The following is a 16,667-nucleotide window of genomic DNA, read 5'->3' on the forward strand; positions in this document are numbered from 1 at the left end:
CTTGCTGTGTGCACATTCGTTGCTGCAGCTTCTTACATTGCAACATTACATTTGAAAAAGATCTAATTGGGTGTTCAAATTTATGTTTACTTATTAGTGTTACAAGTAGGCTTACATTAACGCTGCAATGAAGTTACTGTGAAAATCTCCTAGTTGCCACACTCCAGCACAATGAGGGAGAATTTAGCATGGCCAATGCACCTAACCAGCATGTCTTTTGGACTGTGGGTGGAAACCGGAGCACCCGGAGGAAACCCACGCAGACACGGGGAGAACGGGCAGACTCCGCACAGATCCAAGGTTGGAATTGAACCCGGGTCCCTGTTGCTGTGAGGCAGCAGTGCTAACCACTGTGCCACCGTGCCACTCCATAAGAGCTCATAGTAAGCATTTTTTAAAAAGATGAATGCAACATGAGGGTGGAATAAGCATGTCGGTTTAGTCAGAACGTCCAACTGGTCTGGCTCAGGATGCAGCCAAAGCCACTTAAAACTTTAAAAGAGGACTTCTTGGAGTCGGTCCTGAAACTTCATGTATTTATTCTGGTAAGTGGATAAGTTCTACTCCATCCTTAAGGTTTAAAACAGAACAACTTGGTGGTAAAGTTAATAAAATACATAAAAAACACCATAAAATGTAAATTTAATTAATTAATTAATATATTGGCATGGATTGAAGATTGGCTTGCTAACAGGATACAGAAAGTTGGCATAAATGGGTTTTTTACTGGTTGGCAGGATGTAATGAGTGGTGAGGGATCAGTGTGGGCAACTTTTTACAATTTCTATAAATGTCTTGGATGAGGGGATTGAAGGTACAGTTGCTAAATTTGTTGATGAGACAAAGATAAGTAAGAAAGTAAATTGTGAAGAGGGTATAAGGAGGCTACTGAGGGATAAAAGTGGGTTAATGAGTGGGCAAAAGTCTGGCAAACAGAGTATAATGTGGGAAAAGGTGAAATTGTCCATTTTGGCAGTAAGAACAAAAAACAAGTTTCTTATATAAGTGGTGAGAGATTACAGAGCTCTGAATTGCAGAGGGATCTGGGTGTCCTAGTGCATGAATCGTAAAAGGCTGCTATACAGGTACAGCAAGTAATTAGGAAAGCTAATAGAATGTTATCATTTATTGTGAGGGGAATTGACTACAAAGCTAGTGATGTTATTCTCCAGTTGTACAATGCTTTGGTAAGACCACATCTGGAGTATAGCACTCATGAAGATGCTATATAAATTTTTTTTTTTTGTCTAATTCCAAACATATATGCCATTGCCAGCTCTGTGAATGAGCAAAATATTCCACACAACAGTGGAAAATAAATCCAGAGGAAGAGCTTATTTGGTGTGTCCTCATCCTGTGGTCAAATGTGCCGACCTTCATGAGTGCAATATTGCTTTCCTTATTTAAGGAAAGATGTAAATCCATTAGCAGCAGCTCAGAGAAGGTTTACTGGAGAAATATCAGAAATGGGTGGGTTGTCTTGTGAGGAAAGATTGGAGAGGTTAGGTTTGTATCCACTCGAGTTTCGAAGTGTAAGAGGCAACTTGATTGAAACCTTTAAGATCCTGAGGTGTATTGACAGGGTGGATCTGGAGAGATGGTTCCTTTTGTGGGAGAATCTAGAACTCGGGGGGTCACTGTTTAAAAATAAGGGATCACTCATTTACAACAGGGATTAGGAGAATTCTTTTTCTCTCAGAGAGTCGTAAGTCTCTGGAACTCTTCTTCAAATGGCAGTGGAAGCAGAATCTTTGAATATTTTTAAAGCAAAGCTAGGTTTGATTTGATTTGATTTGATTTGATTTATTATTGTCACATGTATTAACGTAGAGTGAAAAGTATTGTTTCTTGCGCGCTATACAGACAAAGCATATCGTTCATAGAGAAGGAAAGAAGAGAGTGCAGAATGTAGTGTTACAGTCATAGAAACATAGAAACATAGAAACCCTACAGTGCAGAAGGAGGCCATTCGGCCCATCGAGTCTGCACCGACCACAATCCCACCCAGGCCCTACCCCCATATATTTTACCCGCTAATCCCTCTAACCTACACATCCCAGGACTCTAAGGGGCAATTTTTAACCTGGCCAATCAACCTAACCCGCACATCTTTGGATGCTAAGGTGTAGAGAAAGATCAACTTAATGCAAGGTAAGTCCATTCAAATGTCTGACAGCAGCAGGGAAGAAGCTGTCCTTGAGTCGGTTGGTACGTGACCTCAGACATTTGTATCTTTATCCCGAAGGAAGAAGGTGGAAGAGAGAATGTCCGGGGTGCGTGGGGTCCTTAATTATGCTGGCTGCTTTGCCGAGGCAGCGGGAAGTGTAGACGGAGTCAATGGATGGGAGGCTGGTTTGCGTGATGGATTGGGCTACATTCACGACCTTTTGCAGTTCCTTGCGGTCTTGGGTAGATTCTTGATTCGCAAAGGGGATGAAAGGTTATTGGGGAGAGGCAGGAATGTGGGGTTGAGGTTACAATCAGATCAGCCAAGATCTTATTGAATGGAGGAACAGGTTTGAGGGGCCGAGTGGCCTACTTTTGCTCCTAATTCATATGTACAACAAAAGTCTATCAATCCTATTCTTGAAAATGTTAATTGCCCCAGCACCTATAGTTTCTTGGGAGAGAATGTTCCAGATTTCCACTCCCTTTGTGTGAAAAGGTACTTTCTGATTTTTCTTTGAATTGACCGAGTTCCAATTTGATGATGATTCCTCCTTCTGAATTACTCTCACCGGAGGAAATCATTAATCTTGTATCTACCCGCTCGGACCTCAGTTTTATTTTAAATATCTCAACCTCAACCTTCTAAACTCAAAGCGTTGATGCAATTTCTCTTCATAATTTTATGCGGGGGCGGGATGGGGTTCTGTTGGGGCAAGACAAGGGGATCGAAAAACAAAATGGGGGAGGGAGGGAGAGTCAAGATGGAGGGGAAATTTCACACTCTAAAGCTGGTGAACTTAATGTTGAGTCCAGAAGGTTGTGCGGTTTCAGTCTGGTGAACCCTTATTGCATTCCCTCGAAGACAAGTATATCCTTCTTCAGGTAAAGAGAGAAGAACTGTACACTATATTCCAGATGTGATATCACCAAGATCCCCATATAATTGTAGCAAGACATCTTTACTCTTACACTTCAATCCTGGCAACAGTGACAGCAGCTGAACATTCCATGAGACAGACGGTGAAAGAAGAGAATGTAATTTCTACTCTGAATATTTTTTTGGAAAAAAGGCTCAGTAGCGATGGACTTTTCATACGTTGAAGGAAACAGACTGACTTCAAACTACATTATGAAAGATCAAGATTAACAGTCACAGTTTTGATTTGATTAGATTTGATTTATTATTGTCACATGTATTGGTATGCAGTGAAAAGTATTGTTTCTTGTGCGCTAGACAGACAAAAACATAGGGGCGAATTTTACTGTCCCGCCCTCCACGGAAATCGGAGCGGGCGAGGGGCGGAGCATGGGAAGGTCTGCTAACCTCGGGCGGGATTTTACGTTTTTGGGACGAGCACGGCCGCAAAGTCCCACTAATGCTGTTCATAGAGTATATAGGGGAGAGGGTGCATAATATAGTGTTGCAATTACAGATAGGGTGTAGAGAAAGCTCAGCTTAATATTTGATAAGTCCTTTCAAAAGTCTGATGGCAGCAGGGAAGAAGCTGTTCTTGAGTCGGTTGGCACGTGTTCTCAGATTTATATAGCTTTTTCCCATACGGAAGAAGATGAAAGAGAGTATGTCCGGGGTACATGCTTAATTATGCTGTCTGCTTTTCCGAGGCAGCGGCAAGTGTAGATGTTTCTTGTTGAAACATCAAGAGCGATAAGACAATCTGAGTTAAAAGAAAAGTATATTTTGCCAACAAAATACTTCCTATACTGAATAAACTGGATGCAGTGGTGATCAACAAGTTAACTATCAGAAAGGTTAATTTTGTTCCTCTCTACAAATGTGCTGCCTGATCTGCTGAATATTTCCAGCATTTTGTGCTTTTGTATTGTATGCTCTACTGATTTGCCTCCCAATCCCTTCAATCACACAATCTCAGGGAGATTTAACACTCATGATGTATTTAGTATTCTTGTTAATGTTGAACGCCAAGAGAAGCAGCCTAGAAACAGATGCTTCCGATTTCCTCTCCAATGATACCATCCAGATCCGATGCAGCGCTCAGCCCAATGATCCGAATTCTCTCTATTCCCTCTAGAAGAGCAGAGAATCTTCATAATATATTGGGAAGAATTGGATACATGTTTGTCCCCGCGCCTTCTCAGAAGAGAAATTCCAAAACCTCAGCAATGCAGTAAGTACAAAGAGATATTGGGATCAGTATTGTCGTTCTTCTTTGAAGAAAGATTTGCATTTATATAGCACTTTTCATGACACCTGGATGTTTCAACATGCATTACAACCAACGAATTACCTTTGAAGGGCAGCACGGTGGCACAGTGGTTAGCACTGCTGCCTCACAGCACCATTGGACCTGGGTTCGATTCCCGGCTTGGGTCACTGTCTGTGCGGTGTCTGCACATTCTTCCTGCCTCTGCGTGGGTTTCCTCCGGGTGCTCCGGTTTCCTCACACAGTCCGAAAGACGTGCTGGTTAGGTGCATTGGCCATGCTAAATTCTCCCTCAGTGTACCCGAGCAGATGCCGGGAGTGTGGTAACTCGGGGATTTTCACAGTAACTTCATTGAGGTGGTCATGTAAACCTACTTGTGACACTATATGGAAACCCTACAGTACAGAAGGAGGCCATTTGGCCGATCGAATCTGCACTGACCACAATCCCATCCTGCCCCTATCCTCCGTAGTCCCACTTGTTTACACTAATAAATAAAATTTAACTGAAGTGTAGTCATTGCTGCAATGCACAAGAACAACCGTCAACTTGTACACAGTAACCTCCCACAAACATCAAAGGTTTAAAGTTTTAAAGTTTATTTTATTAGTCACAAGTAAGGCTTACATTAACGCTGCAATGAAATTGCTGTGAAATTCCCCGAGTCGCCACAGTCTGGCGCCTGTTCGGGTCAATGTACCTAACCAGCATGTCTTTCAGATTATGGGAAGAAACCGGAGCACCCGGAGGAAACCCACGAAGACACGGGGAGAACATGCAAACTCCACACAGACAGTGACCCAAGGTGGTGGTAGCAGGCACATTAGCAACATTTAAGAGGAATCCGGGTGGGTACATGAACTGGGAAGGAATAGAGGGATACGGACCGAGTAAGGGCAGACGGTTTTTTATTTAGTTCAGGCATCATGATTGACTCAGACTTGGAGGGCAAAGGGCCTGTTCCTGTGCTGTATTTTCTTTTGTTCTTTGACTGGGGACAATTTTCCCATTCCGCCCACCAAGGGAATCGTAGTGGGTGAGGGGAGCACTATGGAAAAGTCTGTTGACCTTGGGTGGAATTTTCCAGTTTCAGGGCGAGCGCAATGGAAAATCCCGCCCTTGTGAGCCTAGAAAGAAAAGCTAATGGCTTAGACTGAGTGATGCACCTAGTCCTGTAAATCTGTAAATATTTATGTTCTTACAATAAATCAATTATTGTTCAGACATATCTATTTCTCTGCAACTGTTTCTTAGCTAGTCACGACCAACCTGTACTGCAGGGATGCTATGGATTCTATGTAACATGGCAGCAGTGAAGGACCCTAAAATCCCTGAAAATCAACTTTAAGAAAGTTCTGCTCAGCTGAACTGAAATAAGGCACCAAAATGGTAAGACAGTTGAAAATCACCAAAAGGACTATGTAGAAGATGGGGAGGCTGAGAGACAGAAGAAAAATCAACTGTTCAGCGTACCAAGGGTTACATCATAGCACGTGGTAGTCCACGAAAAATCCTGATCCAGCAGCAGAGTCAAAGATCCGGCGAAGAATCAAGGAAGGTTGTGGAGACCTTGAAAAAGCGTTAAAGCTTCAGATTTATGGTGCTGTAAACTGGCAACATTGGGGAAAGGTTTTAATGAGCATGGGTCAATACAGCCCAAGTCTGAGGTCAGCACTGTTTCTTCGGAAGGAACTCTTCAGATGCAGACAATAAAAATATAACAAAACTTACTCCAACTTATAAATCAAAGAAAGTGTTTAATAAAGAAACTCCATTACTCCAAACTTGAGGCTTTGCCCTGGGCCACTCCAAAATCCCCCACAATTCCCAACAGGTTCTTATTTATAGTGAATCAGCTGGTCAGCTGACCATCACATCATTCTGTAATTGGTTCCATGGTTTACTGGGTCAGCTGACCCTTACAGCTTGTTACCATTGATCATATTGGCTGAAACTTTACACCAGCACGCCCGCCCTGATTCCTGGGGCAGGCAAGGCTCGGAGAACAGCATTCTCTGTAGGCCTCGGGCAGGATCGTACGAACCTCAGGCAGGCGTGCCGGTAAAATTCCACCCATTACACCCAATACAAAGTTGTCACCGGTTACATTCTAACAAACATCATTACACATGGTAACCACGTGGCAGCTTTTAAAAGCAAGAGATCATCTGCTTGAAATGATTTTCCAAAGGGCATAAAGCAGTAAGCTGGCCTCAGTAATTACTGTAAGGAGTTTAACAACACCAGGTTAAAGTCCAACAGGTTTATTTGGTAGCAAAAGCCACACAAGCTTTCGGAGCTCCAAGCCCCTTCTTCAGGTGAGTGGGAATTCTGTTCACAAACAGGGCATATAAAGACACAGACTCAATTTACATGAATAATGGTTGGAATGCGAATACTTACAGCTAATCAAGTCTTTAAGATACAAAGAACGTGAGTGGAGAGAGCATCAAGACAGGCTAAAAAGATGTGTATTGTCTCCAGACAAGACAGCCAGTGAAACTTTGCAGGTCCAGGCAAGCTGTGGGGGTTACAAATAGTGTGACATGAACCCAATATCCCGGTTGAGGCCGTCCTCGTGTGTGCGGAACTTGGCTATCAGTTTCTGCTCAGCGACTCTGCGCTGTCGTGTGTCGTGAAGGCCGCCTTGGAGAACGCTTACCCGAATATCAGAGGCCGAATGCCCGTGACCGCTGAAGTGCTCCCCAACAGGAAGAGAACAGTCTTGCCTGGTGATTGTTGAACGGTAATTACTTCCAGCAATTACTTTAAAAATTCTGCGAACTTTAGGAACAACCATCGAAATGGCTCAGTGACTGCAATGGGTATCAGTGAAAGCCTGATCAGTGTGGGAAAACTCCATTAGTGCAGCATGGTGGCGCAGTGGTTAGCACTGCTGCCTCACAGCGCCAGAGACCCAGGTTCAATTCCAGCCTCGGGTGACTGTCTGTGTGGATTTGATTTATTATTGTCACATGTATTAGCATACAGTGAAAAGTATTGTTTCTTGCGCACTATTCAGACAAAGCATACCATTCATAGAGAAGGAAAGGAGAGGGTGCAGAATGTAGTGTTACAGTTATAGCTAGGGTGCAGAGAAAGATCAACTTAATGCAAGGTCGGTCCATTCAAATGTCTGACAGCAGCAGGGAAGAAGCTGTTCTTGTGTCGGTTGGTACGTGACCTCAGATTTTTGTATCTTTTTCCCGACGGAAGAAGGTGAAAGGGAGAATGTCCAGGGTGCGTAGGGTCCTTAATTATGCTGGCTGTTTTGCCGAGGCAGTGGCAGGTGTAGACAGAGTCAATGGATGGGAGGCTGGCTTGCGTGATGGATTGGGCTACATTCACGACCTTTTGTAGTTTCTTGTGGTCTTGGACAGAGCAGGAGCCATACCAAGCTGTGATACAACCAGAAAGACTGCTTACTATGGTGCATCTATAAAGGTTGGGGAGAGTCGTAGTGGACATACCAAATTTCCTTAGCCTGCATTTTCTCCCCGTGTCTGCGTGGGTTTCCTCCGGCTGTTCCGGTTTCCTCCTACACTCTAAAGATCCAGGTTAGGTGCATTGGCCATGCTAAATTTCCCCTTAGTGTCCCAAGGTGTGTCGATTAGATGGATTGGCCATGGGAAATGTGTGGGGTTACAGGGATAGCCAGGGAGAGGGCCTCAGTAAGATACTCTGTCAGAGAGTCGCTGCAGACTCGATGAGCCGAATGGCCTCCTTGCATTGTTGGGATTCTAAGATTTATGATTATTGCAGTAGAAGTTTAAAAAATCTTAGGCAAACCTCCTAGGAGCTTAAAACAGCTATGGATTCTAAATTCTATTTGTCAGACCGATTTGGGCACATCGATGGGCGAGATCGGACCTAGAATTGGGTATTATGGAGGAAGAGATTTAAGACTCTGCATTGCATTTGGATCAAACAATAAGTTAGAGGCTGAACAAGTCTATACATTATTGTACTGTATTGGAGCAACTGCTGATGATGTGATAGCAAGACAAGCGTTAATGACATCAGACAAATTTGAAACTGTCTTAAAAGTTTTTGATCGTTATTTTAACCTCTGGAGGAACAACATGTTGGAAAGAGACAGGTTTAACAAAAGGGCACAGAAATCTGGTGAACCAGTGGATACTTTTATCAATGACTTATTTCGAGTGGCTGGAGTTTATGAATATGGTGATTTTAAATCTGAGCTGATACAAGACTGTATCATTGTCAGGGAAATGGATCTAGTGGGTGGCATGGTGGAACAATGGTTAGCACTGCTGCCTTACAACACCATTGACTTGAGTTCAATTCTGGCCATGAGTGACTCTGCATGGAGTTTGCATGTTCTCCCCTTGTTTGCATGGGTTTTCTTTGGGTGCTCTGCTCTGTTTTCGTCCAAAGATGTGTGGGTTAGGTTGATTGGCCAGGCGAAATTGCCCTTTAGTGTCAGGGGGATTAGCAGGGTAAATATGTGGGGTGACAGGGATAGGGCCTGGGTGGGATTGTTGTCGGTGCACAATAGGCAGAATTGCCTCCTTCTGTACTATAGGGATTCTATGATCTGATTGACTCAAATCCAAAGAAGATGTGATTTTGGAGAAGGCGATACAGTTAGTCAGATAATCAGAGGTCCATCAGCAAAACAGAACCGTACTGAAAGGAGAAGACAAGCCTTGGTTCAGAAAACCCCGATTGACAGCATGGCATAATAAAAAAAGTCAGAAGATACTCTGGGGCAAAAAACAACCTCATGGAATGATGCGCGATATAACACACGAGAGGCGTGATGTACTCGGGAAATAAAGGCTTTTATTGCCAACAATAACAGAGCTACCATATACAGTACACGATCCCAGACTAAAGGGTCACCAGGCAGAGCAGTGACCTTTATACCTCTCCCAGGAGGCGGAGCCGACTGGGGTGTACCATAACAACTATATTAACAGGTAGAACAGCCCAACCCTAACCCCAACAGTAACATATATACAGACTCATAGTACTGGCCAGACCATGGCTCAGCACTACCTAGTGGGAACCAACAATGGTTCACCACATGGAACAAAGCCTCAAGATGCGGATAAATCATGCCAGCGATGTGGCACCAAAAAGGCATACAGGTGTGAAAAGTGTCCTGCAAATACTGCACTTTCATTGCAAAAGGTTTGGACAGTTTGGAAACATATGCATAGCAAAAACCTCTAAATACAGAGAGTCATGAGAGAATCTTCGCACAGGCCATCAATGAAATAGAGAAGGTCGCCAAAAAGAGGACCAACAATGTTTCTTGGGTGAGATCAATTTTCCATGTTATACTTTCTGGAATGCGGACATTTGTGTTAATGGACAAATCACTAATTTCAAATTGGATACAGAAGCAAGTGTAACAGTCCAGTGCAATAAAGAACCCTAGTTAGGAAATCAATGTCTGAAGCCATCTACAACCCAGTTGATCCAAGTCTGTGATCCAAGATGATGCCGGAGCATGGCAACTTCTTGCAAGTTGTGCCCAAGACCGCAAGAAACTGCAGAGGGTTGTGAAGTAGTCCCCCTGACACTAAGGGGCAATTTTCCATGGCCAACCTAATCTGCACATCTTTGGAATGTTGGAATGTTTCTTGGAAGAAACCGGAACACCTGGAGGAACCCACGCAGACACGGGGAGAATGTGCAAACTCCACACAGTCACCCGAGGCTGAAATTGAACCCGGGTCTCTGGCGCTGTGAGGCAGCAGTGCTAACCACTGTGCCACCATACCGCCCCAATTAGTACTCAGAGGAGAAGGAAAGAAGAGGGTGCAGAATATAGTGTTGCAGTGACAGATAGGATGAAGAGAGAGATCAGCTTAATATAAGGCAAGTCCATTCAGGAATCTGATGGCAGCAGAGAAGAAGCTGTTCTTGAGTCGGTTGTTACGTAATCTCAGACTTTTGTATATTTTTTCTGATGGAAGAAGGTGGAAGAGAGAATGTCCGGGGTGCGTGGGGTCCTTAATTATGCTGGCTGCTTTTCCAAGGCAGCAGGAAGTGTAGATAGTGTCAATGGTTGGGAGGCTGGTTTGCATGATGGACTGGGCTATGTTCACAACCCTTTGTAGTTTCTTGCGGTCTTGGTCAGAGCAGGATCCACACCAAGCTGTGATACAAATGGAAAGAATGCTTTCGATGGTGCATCTGTAAAAATTGGTGAGGGCCGTAGCGGACATGCCGAATTCTCTTAGCATCCTGAGAGAGTAGGGGCGTTGGTGGGCTTTCTTAACTCTAGCGTAAGTGTGGAGTGACCAGGACAGGTTGTTGGTGATCTGGACACATAAAAACTTGAAGCTCTCGACCATTTCCACTTCATCAGAGTGGTTCGCTGATTGGAATTGTTAGTGACTGTATCAGTGTAAATTGCATTAGTTTTCATGTGGGTTAGGACTTTGATGGTTTCATTGTGACTATTTGGAAATTTAAATATCAATTATAGCGAATTAAACAGTGGCATTTTCTGCTTTCTGAATTATATGGAGTTGTGCCCCAATTGTAGCTGTATATATTAAAAATGAATTTATTGACCATGTGTATATATATATATATATTTGACCTATATAGAGTCACAGAGTTTCACAGCAGAGAAAGAGGCCCTTCGGCCCACAATGTCTGCACCAGCCATTAAGCACCTATCTATTCTAATCCAATTTCTAGCACTTGGTCCATAGCCTTGTATGCCACGGCATTTCAAGTGCTCAGTTAAATGTTTCTTAAATGTTGTGAGGGTTCTTGCCTCTATCACCCTTTCTGGCAGTGAGCTTGATTCCCAACACTCGCTGGGTGAAAACATCTTCTGTCAAATTCCCTCTAAATCTCCTGCCCCTTACCTTAAATCTTTGCACCCCCTCATCCCCCCCCCCCTAAATTCTATTTGCCACTGCTCTGTCTGTCTGATCAGCCTGTCTATATCATCCTGTAATTTAAGACTTTTCTCCTCTCTATTTACCATATCACCAATTTTCGTGTCATCTGTGAACTTACTGATCATAGTCACACATTCCCATCTAGATCATTAATATACACTTCAAACAGCAAGGGACACAGCACCAATCCCTGCAGTGGACACATGCTTCCAGTCACATAAACAGCCTTCAACTATTACCCTCTGCCTCCTGCTGCTAAGCCCAAATATATAAAAAATGTATATGTTCAAATTCTTGTATGTGGCTTTTGAAATTTATTGCATTGCCATAAATTGTCTGGAAACTTGACTTCAGATTAAATGAATATTTACAATCAGCATATTGGAAAATAAATACTGAAGTTCTGCCAATTTCAGTTCTTGGAGCAGATAAAAGACTCACTTTCAACTGTCTGCCGAAAGAAAACCTTGTCATTTGTGTTATGCTGATTCTAATGGTGATACAAGAAGACAAAGCTTCTGGATTAGTTTTTTCAGTAATCAGGACTTTGCTCGTAAAAATCCCCAGAGATTAATTTAGTTCCGAGGAAGCATTCCTGATGTAGTATAAGTAACCCATATGGGCTTTCTAATTGTAGCTTAGCTATCAACTCCAGCCCTTCTCCCAGGCAACTGTTTGAGACTGAACCAGACAGTTCACAACCTTGGTGTCTTAAATAACCCTTGAGATGAGATTCCATCAACATGTCTGCACCATCATTGAGAATCCACACTTAACGGAATGGTGTTCAAACTCTGTGCTGTTGGCACCAATCTGATTCATACCAGTCGTCCAGTCAAGCAAGCCAGCAAGGCCCACACTCCAAGCTGAAGGTGAGAAACCAACAAATCACCCTCAGAGGGGGAGTGTGAAGAGAGAGAGAGAGAGAAAATTCCTATAATCCAGACACCCATTCAAACTCATAACTCAGGGCGGCACAGTGGCACAGTGGTTAGCACTGCTGCCTCACAGCACCAGTAATCCGGGTTCAATTCCTGCTTGGGTCACTGTCTGTGCGGAGTCTGCACATTTTCCCCGTGTCTGTGTGGGTTTCCTCCGGGTGCTCAGGTTTCCTCCCACAGTCTGGAAAATGTGCTGGTTAGGTGCATTGACAATGCTAACTTCTCCCTCAGTGTACCTGAACAGGCGACTAAGGGATTTTCACAGTAACTTCATTGCAGTGTTAATGTAAGCCTACTTGTGACGCTAATAAATAAACTAAACCTAAATTTAACTGTCTAAAGAGATAATAAAAATGCAAAGCTCTGGATATTGAAACAATGGCTGCCACAGAAAGACAGACCCACCCAAAAAGCCTTCGAAGCGCACAATGGGTGAAGTATTTCAAGGCAAAGCTGCCAGCCACTAGAGAGATTACAAATGACACAGGCAGTGTTCAGGAGATCTTCAGGAGAGGAAACAGGCTGAGGGATCTCTCTCTCTCTCTCTTTCTCTTCCCTCTCTCTGTTTTGGAATAAATGTGTCAGTTTGTGAAGCCGAGACCACAGGAAACCTATTGAGATCTCATAATCATTACAATATCTTCTACATCTAACCACATCCAAGAAACCAGCTAATGTACATTGACTGCAATGTTTAAAATTTACACCTCAAGGGCAAACAAAAGATGATTAATGGTATATTATTTAAATTTTTCATTGGACTCTAAATCCCCTAATTTCTGATATATGTATGTGTGTGCATGCATGTGAACCCTAATGACAGCATGAGAGCCGATTGCTTGATGTTGCATTTTTATTATTTTTCTCAGATTAAATGGTTAATAAATTTGCTTTCTTTGACCCGAAAAAACCTTGTTTGATTGGCTCCTTATTGCTCAAATTGGTTAAATACATTCTGGTTTGGAAGAAGGACATCCTCCTGACAAGAAAGTACAGCCTTTGTTGTGACCAACCGAGGAGGTTGAATAGAGGGGAGCCAGTCCACCCCTTCTCTCTTGCTCATAACAATAGTGCGGTATAAAGCAATAAACCCTTCAAACAGATTACTGTGAATGAGAATACTAGTTCATTCCTGAGCAATGGCGTTTTGCAATAGCAGATTATACAAATGGGAGGAGTTGCTGGGAGCAGGACATGCTTAGGAGAACTACAGTGAATAAACAGTCCTATAAAATCAAAATTTATAACTGTGGGACTCGCGCTCCAGTGCACCTCCTACTTAAATCAAACTGTGCAGCAACACATCAGTTATGGTGCTGTCTAAGAATGCTGCTGAGAAGGCAATAATCTCAAACTATGAACTATAAAATAACATTTTCCATTAACATGTGCAGGGAATAAATTTGCTTCATCAAATGTTTTCCTTAATTGAATATTCCAGTTAACAAAGTACCCATTACCTGACTTCAAATATATGAGGAAAATTGCATTTCTGTACAGTACATTTATTCTAGATATAGGTATCACTTTATGTTATAATTTAGGGTTTTATTGTATTTTCTCTCTCAACGAGAGGAGACTCAGAGTATTGCAAATGTTTGTCCACACTGACAAGAAATATTATATAGATTGGCTAAAGACTTCCAAAAGTACAGGTCCCTGCTAATGGATAGCCTGCACAATGCAGAACTTGCACGCACGATAACATCAAAACCTCAACTCAATGTTTTATTTATATCCCGGCAATTCAACATGCAAGATTGAATCATTGCTTAGGCCAGCAAAGACACGGGGGTCAATATGGAGGGAGGGCTGTGTGAGGGGGAGGGAGGGTGGAGGATGTACAACCACAAGGAGTGGAGAATGTGCAACACAAGGGAAAAAATGTGGGAGCATGGTTGTGCGAGAGGGGAAGAGGCAAGAATTCACGATGGTGGGCAGAGAGGCAAGGAGGTGGATGAAGAAGATGAACAATGGAAGGCAGAGGGAAGACTGAGGAGAGGAAAGCTGGACCCTGACAAGGCTACATGAAAATCTCACAAACAAGAGGGGTCTAAGGGATAGTGCATATATTACAGGAAGGGGATATACTCGGGCTCCAGAATAAGGGGTGGGGGCCTGTTAGTGTGACACATGAGGGATGGTTCACCCAAACACTAAACAGGCCAGGGCTGCAGTGGTTTGTGAAAGTCAATGCTGCCCAGAGTCTTCTTTAGAAATGGGAACTATGTCAAGGCTCCCATTCAAGTTCAGGGGCTGGGAGACAGGAATCACAGATTGCTGACATTCCTGCTGTGATACGAAAGGAGTTACAGATGATAGTCAGTCCAGGGGCTATGTGAACCTTTCAGTCTGAAGTCAGAGATAGGAGACAGTGCAGAAGCGCAGTGGGCATGCAGCAGGAACAATCAGTGGAAGCATGGTGTACCACAGCTGCAGGGAGGGTGTTGGGTCCATTCATTCCTTTGACCAGACGAGGGGACAGCATTGGTTCGGGGTTTTAAAATTAATTTATTTTACCAAACAGAAGTTAAGAAAATTAACATGACAGAAGTGAAGAGAAAAAGCAAACTTTGGAGACTGGCTCTTAAGCAAGCCAGTCCCTGTACTGTACTGGACTGAACTGGATCATGAAACAAACTGAAAACTGAACACACAGTTCCAAACTATATTTCAATTCTTATCTCGTTATTGGAATTGTTTTTTGCAGGCTGTCTCTGTCTAGGAAAAAACAAGCCTTGGAGCTGCTGTTGTTTGCCTGAATTGTGTACCCTTCAGGAATGCAGTCAATCTTTAGCTAACCTTTAGCCTTCTGAGTTTTAAGATGTAGTGAAGTTAGCAGTCGATTTTTTAAGCTTAGCAAAGTTAGTTGCATAGGCAGAAATATCTTAAAATGAAGCCTTTGCATAGATGTAGTCTTTTCATCGACTGAAGCTAACTGGGCTAAGCATACACAGGATCTCTCAGCTGGACAAGGACTGTGTGCCCCAAAGGAAAAAGCACAACTTGGTGTGCAGGTCTGTCCCACAGTTAATGTCCTGGGTGTGGCAAGCTCTGTCCTGGGCTGCAGAGAGTATGGTGATGGTGACTGGGGGCATCTGCTGCCTGTAGTTGGGGAAAAACATAATACGGGAATGTGAAGCTGGCATGGCGGGGCTGGGAGAGGGGCAGGTGGAGGGGGGGGGGGGGGGGGAATCACTGTAAGTGCACATGGCCTCCAGATGGATGGGTGCAGGTCCACGTGCGGACCTGGTGATGGGCTTGGAGAGGAGGATGGGAATCTCCACCTTTCACAACGACAGGATCCAGGCCAATTACACAGGACACAAACCCCATTGCCCAGGAGGCAACAACAAGCCAGAATTCCAGATTTGCGCTTCCAAATAAGCACAACTCAATAGCCTCGTGTCAATTTCCAAAATTACATAGTGAATGCAGGAATACAGCCTTAGGGAGTGAAGGCTATAGTGAAGGGGACACAGTTGAATCAAATCTGCTATCCTATTAGTGAGGAGTTGTGGATTAATAATTAATGCCATGCTTCATTAGCCAAATGGATTCCATTCATTCACCATGGGCAATCAAAATCTCATAGTTACACCGAGTCAGTGAGTGGAGTTCAGAGCCACATTGGTCCAATCATGAAATTCACAATTCTCACCTCCCCCACAAGACATCAGATGTTACAGAAATGGAATGCTGCTTACCCCTGTGTGTGCTGGAGTCCCAGGGTGAGGTAGCATGAGGAACAATGCAATTTAGGCTGCCAAAGCTTCGTTGCCCCAATTCTCCCATAGGCCTCTCTTTCACAACTTCCTTTTGCCCCCTTTCACCATTCTGGTCTTCAGGGAGGAGAGAAAAGTGATCATGGATCCAGTGGTCCAGGGAATTTTTCTCAGAAGCCTCATTCGATGCAGTAGGTGAAGGAAGGAACAGCAGGAGGCACTGTCCGTGGGTCATAGCCAGGGGGAGCCTGAGTGTCAACAGGAGGCTGAGGCTGCAGAGATGACTTGCTACACCGAGAATCCACTGTCGACCAGTCTCCTACTGACACATGAGTGAGAGGCAGTGCAAGGCAAGGCTGCGATTGTCCAGAGAACTCATCCTGCACATATGCCACATGCTCCAAGAAGGCTTGATGCCACATGTCTTGGGGAAAACAACACTCACTGACATATTAGCTACTCTTCGTCTGTGAACCTTTTAAAAACCTGTGAGGATATACATTGTTTGAAAACTGAACATTCTTTCAAAATCATTTCTGTGCAAACGACAGGTCAAAGGAACGTCAAAATGCAATGATCGTTCTTCATTCTTACAGGGGGCTCTTTGAATCTTGGCATCACTGCTGGTGGGTCAAGGGGAGGGAAAATTCTATACCAAATATCTGTTACCATGATACCGTTGCACAGGCAATAATGAGAAACATTTAACAACTGAGTGACCCACTCCTCTTTGATGCAATGGTTGAATTAGAAGACTT

This window comes from Mustelus asterias, chromosome 13 (genome assembly GCF_964213995.1).
Source record: "Mustelus asterias chromosome 13, sMusAst1.hap1.1, whole genome shotgun sequence".
NCBI classification, from domain to species: Eukaryota; Metazoa; Chordata; class Chondrichthyes; order Carcharhiniformes; family Triakidae; genus Mustelus; species Mustelus asterias.